The sequence below is a fragment of the Panthera leo genome, chromosome C1 (assembly GCF_018350215.1).
Source record: "Panthera leo isolate Ple1 chromosome C1, P.leo_Ple1_pat1.1, whole genome shotgun sequence".
Classification (NCBI taxonomy): Eukaryota; Metazoa; Chordata; class Mammalia; order Carnivora; family Felidae; genus Panthera; species Panthera leo.
Genome location: NC_056686.1, coordinates 134028097 through 134037313, shown reverse-complemented (window position 1 = coordinate 134037313; position 9217 = coordinate 134028097). Strand labels below are relative to the sequence as shown.

The window sequence follows — 9217 nt, the reverse complement described above, 5'->3', positions numbered from 1 at the left end:
CTGAGGTGGGATTATGCCCTGGGTCTTCAAGGAATGTGAGTGGAGCAGAGGGAAGGAGAGAGAGGGTGGTAGGAGGTGAGGTCAGAGTGGTCTGGGGGCTGGGGGAAGATCACATAGGGATTCCATGGTCAAGAGAAAAGATGTTGGCTTTGACCTGGAGTGAAATGGAGCCATTGAACAGTTTAAGTAGGAGAGTGGCATTTCTTGATCTACATTTAATGTCATCTATTTGGGGGCACCTGGGTGGCTCAGTGGGTCCTTCCGACTTCGGCTCGGGTCATGATCTTGTGGTTTGTGAGTTCAAGCCCTGTGTCAGGCTCTGTGCTGGCAGCTCAAAGTCTGGAGCCTGCTTTGGATTCTGTGTCTCCCTTTCTCTCTCTGCCCCTCACCTGCTTGTGCTCTGTCTCTCTCTCTCTCTCTCAAAAATGAATAAACATTAAGACAAACAAACGAACAAAGAAAGAAACAAACCATCTATTTGTTTATTAGGTTGGAAATCGCCTGAAGAAGGTCAAGGGCAGAAACCCAGGGACTAGTTGGGAGGTTCCTGCATTCATCCAGGTGAGGAATGATGGTGGCTTTAAAGAGGATGTAGACCTTGAGGTGATGAGAAACCATGGGATTCTAGAAATATTCTGTTGTTCAGCTTTTCCTTTGATTCTATGAGCGACTCTATATCTTTTCAATCAATTATTTTTCTCTGTCAAGTTAGACATTTTGGACTTTTATTCTTGTAATCCAAGAACTCTAACAAACTCACAATGTCCATAAAAAATAAGAAAAATAATAATCTTTTACTAACACTGTGATCTTGAGTAAATTAACCTATTTGCACCTCTTTTCTTCATCTAATATAGTGATGTAATATATTACACCTAAAATACTGGTGTAATACCAGGTTGAACCGTATGAAACTGTCATTTTTGTAGGTCAAAAATGGTTCCATACTGACATGTTTATTTGGCTTACCTCCAGAACCCGCCTTGCGGGCTGTTGTGAGGATTAAAGGGGCAAATATATATAAAACATTTAGGATGGGGTCTAGTACATTGTAAGAACAAACTAAGTGTTAGCAATTATCATCTTATTATTATCTGTGTTCTACATTTGCAACATTTTTTCACATTTTTCTGTGATAGCCTCTCGGGATAGGCCGGACAAGCAACATCACCCACACGTTTGAAAGAGCTTTCTCCAGTACTTTAAAAGGTGTTTGTTCACAAATTGTACCATTTGGCTGGCAAAACAATCCAATGTGGTATGGAGCACATGGTTTTTTTTTTTAATTTTTTTAATTAAAAAAAATTTTTTTAATATATGAAATTTATTGTCAAATTGGTTTCCATACAACACCGAGTGCTCATCCCAAAAGATGCCCTCTTCAATGCCCATCACCCACCCTCCCCTCCCTCCCACCCCCCATCAACCCTCAGTTTGTTCTCACTTTTTAAGAGTCTCTTATGCTTTGGCTCTCTCCCACTCTAACCTCATTTTTTTTCCTTCCCCTCTCCCATGGGTTTCTGTTACGTTTCTCAGGATCCACATAAGAGTGAACACATATGGTATCTGTCTTTCTCTGTATGGCTTATTTCACTTAGCATCACACTCTCCGGTTCCATCCACGTTGCTACAAAAGGCCATATTTCATTCTTTCTCCTTGCCACATAGTATTCCATTGTGTATATAAACCACAATTTCTTTATCCATTCATCAGTTGATGGATATTTAGGCTCTTTCCATAATTTGGCTATTGTTGAGAGTGCTGCTATAAACATTGGGGTACAAGTGCCCCTATGCATCAGTACTCCTGTATCCCTTGGGCCAATTCCTAGCAGTGCTACTGCTGGGTCATAAGGTAGGTCTATTTTTAATTTTTTGAGGAACGTCCACACTGTTTTCCAGAGTGGCTGCATCAATTTGCATTCCCACCAACAGTGGAGCACATGTTTTAAAGTCTTCATTGCTCATTTAAATCAACTAATGAAATGAATAAGTAATTTGTACACGTTTGATATTTTCCCCCAATGGAAGAGATAAAATTATCATATGTTATCGTGACACGGACATTTTAACCGATGAGATGTACAAAAGCAAAGTTTGGAGCTTTTGATCTTCAGGATGCAGTTCAATGCTCATGTCCTTCTGGAGAAATCCTATGATTCTTAGGCCCATTTTGTTGCTCTCTCTTCCAGGCTGCAGAGCTCTTTGCTCATATCCGTTAGCAAAGAGACGTTTTGTAAACAGTACATGTAGTCGTGCCGTCATTCTGGGTATGTGTCTTCTCTCCTCCGCTTTGATTCCTTCTTTATCTCTGATTTCTCTACACCTAGCACAGTATCGGACACGAAGTGGTTGCCAAGTAAATGGTTACAAAATTAACAAGGAACTAAGTGAACAAATGACTTAATGATTATTCTCCCTGTTCTATTCATTAGAAAACCGAAACCCTATAGTGAGGTAGATTGCCCAATTTTGCACAACTACCAAAAGGATAAGCTAGGAGTCAAACCCAGGTTGCACGAAACCATGTCCAGAAGGCCATCAGATGTGGCATAAAGCGTCACACCAAAACGAGAGAATGGTGTGCTCAGTCTTGAATGTGCCTACCAGACGAGAACCTACCCCAGATGGTATTTCCAATTTAATCAACATCACCTGTGAGCCAAACTGAAGAGTAAATGTTAAGACAGGATCACTAATAATGGGGACCTGGAATGTAGCCAGAATTAAAACAATGATCTGCTTAACAATCCCTCTGGGCTGGATGCATGCGGAGAACGGATAAATGCTGGATATCGAAACAGCTGTTCTATGGCAAACTGAAATGGGGCAATCATAGATAGCAAAGGGAGAAGAAACACTTGAAAGTTGTCTTAAATAAAGGAGTGCTTTAAATAGCGTGTGACCTGGCTGTGGCCTCTTAAGAAGCAACCACCACATACAAACCACCCTGGCATGCAACTCTAGAGAACGAGGTAGCTTTTGGTGAGCAAAGACTATGGAATTATAAAAGGCAATGACAAGTGGTACCTATCAGTTCCCAGTATGCATAGACCATGTTAGTCCGAACATCACCTTGGGATATGAAGACCAGTGCTCTAAGTACAAATTCCAGATGTCATCACCTCCACAACTTTGCCTCCTAAACATGACCATTTTCCACAACCTCCTTATAAGCATTGGCTAAATGACCCTATTTTTCACATACTGCTTATTGCTTCATTTTTTTTAAGATTATAATGATATGGTATCTTCTCAATGTAGTCACAAATTGCCTTAGATCAGAAACCAAAGCTGATGTTCAAAATGCTTAACAACCAGACACAGACATAGAGTGACCAGAATGCTGGCTTGACACTGTTTCGGCCTGCTCAAGTTACTGTCCTCATTCTTTGGGGTCGATGACGCTACATGAAGAAGTGTCATAGGACTGCATACACAGTGTTCTTGGAAAGGACTTTTTGATTGATTGACTCCCCAAGTTCATTTTCATACTTGTCTGTCCTTTGAGGAAATCCCGTATCAGCGTGTTCCTTTACCATCCACACGACTGTATGAAAATAAGCATGTCAATGACAAACTTCGATCTAAAAATAAGGGGACAACCAAGTTAAGGAATCAATTGTTCAAAAAAAGTTCAGGTACTCAACAGTCATTTTAAAATACATACTCTGCATCACTGTGGGAATCTGGAGATTAAAAACAACGGTACTTACATTTCAGGAGCATATAGGTTAGTAGAAATAGAAATCTTACCACGGTTACTGCCAACTATAATATGACCAAATGTTTTAAGAATCAGCTCAGTATAATCATTATAACAGCTACAAGATCTCTCTAGGGTTGGTAGGTGCAGTTGGATTTCATGTATATAAACATCGGATCATCTCATCCAAACTTCTCAGTATCACAGCTTCCCTGAGAGGTGGCTAGCAGCTTTGTTGGATCACTTACAGTACTGGGGAGAGAGGCCATTGTCTTATACGAGAAGCTACGTATTTTTAAGAGAATGAATGTAAAAAAGCACTTTGCAAGATATACTACAATTGTGGATTTTCCCACATGACCTTCTCTAAGTTACTCATTACGACTTTAGGTAGAGGCCGCTGGGTGGCTCAGTCGGTTAAGTGTCCGACTCTCGGTTTCGGCTCGGGTCATGAGCTCACGGTTTGTGGGTTTGAGCCCCACGTCAGGCTCCGTGCTGGCAGCGCAGAGCCTGCTTGGGAGTCTCTCTCTCTCCCTCTCTCTCTGCTCCTCCCCAACTCATGCCGTCTCTGTCTCAAAATAAATAAATAAACTTAAAAAAAGGAAAGAAAAGAATTTAGGTAAACTAGATCTTAAGGTCAAAGTGATTTTCAAACTTGTATCCAAAATATCTTCTGGTGTTCACCCTTAGGTATAAAATGGTAATCAAGTATAACTTTGACTAAATCTCAAGAGCACTATGATAACACATGATGAAAGATATTTATGTAGTAGGAAACTTCAGAAAAGTAAGGGACATTTTCATCCATTTTTCCTTGTCCTCATTTAGTTGGGTCATTTGATCTGAGTTGGTAAGTTGCTCCCCAACTAGTTCGTTTAGGTTTAACAAAAACTGTTAGTTCTTCTTAGCCATTTTGATGTGGGTAAACCTTTCCTGCATATCTACTAAATTCTGATACTCTGGTAGATAGATACAGGACCACACAGATATTATCTCAACTCTTGAGGAGCTTAGAGTCAGATCAAGAGAGGCAGACCTCCAAATAAACAAGAACAACATAAGGTTTTCGACATGTGTGAGAACGCATGAGCAGGAATCAAAACTGTCACAAAGAAAGAGTGGTCAGTTCTCTTTTTCGTGTCGGCTGGCCTTCACCAACATAACCATGTTCCAAAGAGAGAAGAGAATACATTTTTTTTCCTCCAATGAGATAGCTCTCTGGGACATACCCGACCACTACTTCTTCTATGTAAACCATTTAATTAGTATGCTCCTCTGTGTTTGTAGCTTTCTGATGGCTATTGTAGGATTCCTAGGGATGGTTTGAATATGTCCCTGAAGAACTGTATTTAATGGGTTTCAGACAGTTAATAAGGTCTTGATGGGTAAACTATTGGAAACCACCTAAAGTAGTATAACACCGTGCTTTACATATGTCATTCGGACTATTTCTGGTATAGCTATATCACCTATCTATGTAGAGGCACCTCGTAATTTGAAGAAAATATGGATGACGAGATGAGAGTGATCACAAATGCTTCCTATCTCCACCACATTCCAGGTTATTTGTTTTGAGCCTGCTCTCCGAGATACCTTTCAGGTCGACCGAAATAATTCTATTGTCTCTCTGACACTATTTGGTGTTGCTATCCATTTAACTCCAGCTGTAAAACAGCTTTATAAGAGCACTGCAGTGTCACATTACAGAGAACAGATGTCAAAATAAAGGTTCGCTAACTTGAAGCAACTTACATAAATAGAACGTTCAGGTGTGTCTGTGACCACAAGGGGAGAAAGAGAAATTGTGTTTTGTGCAGTTGAATGATATCAAGGACAGGCTCTTTCCTTGAGATGCCAACAGAGGAATTTTGTTAGCAGTATTCTGTGAACAAAACACTTAAGAGAATGTATGTATACAATAGCTTAAAAAAAAAGGGTTACTGACACAGATGCCAATTTGGTGGGGCATATGGAACATTTACACTTGCCTTTTTCTTTCTTTCTTGCTACAGCTGGTGCTGATTTAGTATGTGAAATTTTACTAGCAGGAGTGCTAATCAAGACCGAGATTCTGTAAGGATTTAGTCATTTATGTAGGGGAAACTACGGGTATCATTAAAAAGTAGAAGATCATCTTATGGAAAAGCATTATCGTTATCAACCTCATTTTTAAACTAAACAGACACAATGGTACTGTAAGTATCACTTTAGCAGCCGAAAAAGTCAGAATGTGTTCCAGTTAATGTTCTAAGAGGATTGCACCCGCAGTTTAAAGTTTGGTAGTGTCGGAGTGCTGCAGAAGGTCAGCAGTTTAACAGTTAGCTGCTTAACTTTGCTGTGGAGTGGTTCAGCAAAACTGCCTTTCGGAACCATTCGATTTTTAAGGAACGAAGCGTAACTGTCATGCTCTAGAAGGCGACAGCCTTTTCCTGAATCTTTTGCGGGGAGAGGCTTCTCCCTTCTGTTTCGGAGTACAAAACTTTGCAACAGGGGGCCGAATTTCATACAATAGTGCCACCGATCGTGCAGGGGCTGAGAGAAAAATTAAATTAAAAAAAAAAAAAGAAAGAAAGAAAGAAATCTTTCCCAAGCGGCATCAAAAGCATTGCCGGTGCATTAAATATGTCGTACAGGTGGCTCGGTAGAGCTGGAGACCTGCACAGCAGCTCCAAGACATCTGCTGCCTGAGGAAACTCGCAATGTGGCAAAGGGGTGTCTGGAGCTCCCTGTGGAAGGGCGCCAGCTGCCCAGGGCTTCGCTGTCGCAGAGGAACCGAGAGTCTTGGTGGGGCCTCACGTGAAGCGGGGCGTCCTTCGCCCTCCTCCCAGTGACAGTTTAGAGGGCAAGGAGGGCCTGCCGTGACAAACCGGAGGGGTGGCGTCGGGCGAGTCGTGGGTCCTTTTTGAAAGCATCTCCGAGGGCTTTGTCCCTCGGCGTGACGACGAGCACAAGCCCGCAGTCGAACCGTTTTTCTTTTCTTTCCAGGTCTCATTTCCGTGGCTCACCGCGAGTTACTTCTTGTTTTCCTGATCCGTGCCTTCCGTGTCCTCAGAAGAGATCTTTGAAAGGTGACGGTTGCTAAAATGTAAGCAACTGAGTATCTTATCATAAAATAATTAATGGTTCTATGTTTTAGACGGTTGGTTTAATTGTTTCAGAATATTTTGACATAAGCGTGGCACTTTTTGAAGCAGAATACATATTATGACTTATAAATAACTGTTTTAACTAACTAATTAAAATTCATTTATTGAGTACCACCACCTCCCAACAACTATGTTGCAAACAGAAGGGACAAAGATTGTATGACACAATCTATAGCCCTTGTTCAGAATCTAGAATATTTTAAAAATTAATTAGTAAATCTCTTAATTAGTTTATTTACTCAGGCTTTAATAACATTTTTACTATGAGCATGACCATCTGGGCTATCTGATTAAAACTGGAAAAGTTGAAGACCCATCCTTAAGTACATGAAGGGGAAAGGGTGAGTAGGTTGGCACTGAAGTGTCAAATTCTGAAACAACTCACATGGACCTCTTTCTCTTTTCCCTTTCATCGGAACTCCCTTCCAGCAATAATGGTGCCTGAGAAATGAAGCTTCAAGAAGTGAAAGAAAGGGCAGCTAGTTAATGGGATGTTTAGTTGTTTAAACACACGAGAGGATAATAGAATTCTTTTCCAAAAAGGCAAAAACTGGGGTAAAAACTGAGTATTTGTAGTCATTTATTTACGTATATACAATTCCAACTACAGTGATTTCTAAGCACCAAGAAGTTCCCCTTAAAAATTCTGTTACGTGATGTTGAAGGAAGTACCTTTTATTTCTGAAATTGTACCTGATGAATATTGTTAGAGAATTTCGTCAGTGAGGCAGGCATTCAGGTGGAAACATTTGTGATAGGTCCCAGGGTGCAAAAAAACTGTTCCTCGCCCTTCAAACTATCTTAAATTTATCCTTCATCATTTATTATGTTGTCATACTTATGAATCATAGGGAAAAATAAAATACCTTATTTGAAAAAGAAACAGGTATGCCCTCTCTTTAAAATATATCAGGTTAGCTAGCTGAAGCATAAATTAGGATGGTCTACAAACTGTTAATGGTGACAGCAAGCATATGGCAAATTTGAACTGTCTGCAGGTCAACTTTTACTTTTGCTTTCCAAATGTCTGTCAGTCATTGTTAGGATCTAAATCCATGTGTTAATGGGTGAAATTCAACAATATGAAATCGTTCAGTAAATTCTTGGAACAAGCAATCTTTTTGGTCTTTGTCTGTCATATACAACCTTCCCGGATAGCACACTTACAAAATTTGGCCCAGTGAGAAGAAACCCTTTGAAGAGTACTGTTGCCTTTGCTGTGTTCAGTTAGGAAAAGGATATATAATCATACGCAGTGTGTGCATATGTATGTGTGCATAGGTGTGCGTGTGTGTGAATATTTCTACGCACACATGAATTGGGTTCTCAAAGAACCAGTAAGGTGCTCAGATTGGTACATTTACCAGTGTTATGAGTGTTTCTGTTGCTGTGGTTATACCTCTAACTATGGCAATAGAAAGCCATCTTTTAATTTCTCCCCTTCCATCAGAGTATCCTGATGGCACCGAAGACCAGTGACAGTGTGACCATAATGTACTGTTCTGCCAGAAATAGTAATGAGAGGAGCAAGCAAGTGCAGCTGGGATGAAAAATGAAGTGGAGATCCTAGGACGATAGGGAGTGGGTTATGGACAAAGGTGTGAGAAAATAAAGGGAGGAACAGAAGAGAAGGTTTGAAATATGACCGTCTTAAAACTGGCAGATCAGCAAACATCCGAAGAGAGGAAGGCACTGAACTAATCGACCTTTCCTGAATGGACATGAGAAGATGCGTGTACCACGAGCAGCTGGAGCTGTCTTTATTTGGAAACTTCTTCAGAACAACTCTAGTTCTGGCTCTGAAAACAATATGGAATCAGATGTTGGAAGAGAGAAATGCTGCTTGTTTCTCCAGGGCCACAAGAATTCTGATCACATGAAAACGTCACTTGTTAAAATAAAAGCCCAAAGTTATTCCAACTCACTTGAAACACCACAACAAAAAACGGTCTTGACTCAATTGAAAAGTAGAGTCGAGTCACGCCCTCATCTTGACTCTGAGGGATCTGCTCCTTCAGCCATTTGAAACAGGACGGTTCCCTTTACTATTGATTTTCCTATTAACAATTCATTTATTTGTGTTAAGCTTTGTGCATTTCAAAAGTATATATCTCATAAATGGAAGCATTGGGATTCAATTTTTTTAACCCTCATTTTATAAATTTGAAAGGGAAAAATCTTTAGAACATTATTAAAATCTCAAACATGTGAAAATAACTTGAAGTAATCCAATCAAGGTTTCAAGATACCATCTTCTTTGTTTTCCAAAGATTGAACTTCCATCCCATTTCCTTTGTGGACTGAGAATGTATCTTAGTGACGACGGTGCCCGCACATGGTTGTCACTCAATAAATGTGTGTTGAA

The 9217-nt window shown here is 40.3% G+C and overlaps 1 long non-coding RNA gene across 1 annotated transcript; it reads left to right on the top strand.

Annotated features, from left to right (window-relative positions):
- The first annotated feature begins 488 nt into the window (after positions 1-488).
- LOC122226048 lies at positions 489-8829 on the top strand. Its single transcript, XR_006205464.1, has 3 exons — positions 489-561; positions 6692-6791; positions 8303-8829. It is a non-coding gene; the product is annotated as an uncharacterized LOC122226048 (long non-coding RNA).
- Positions 8830-9217: the final 388 nt, after the last annotated feature.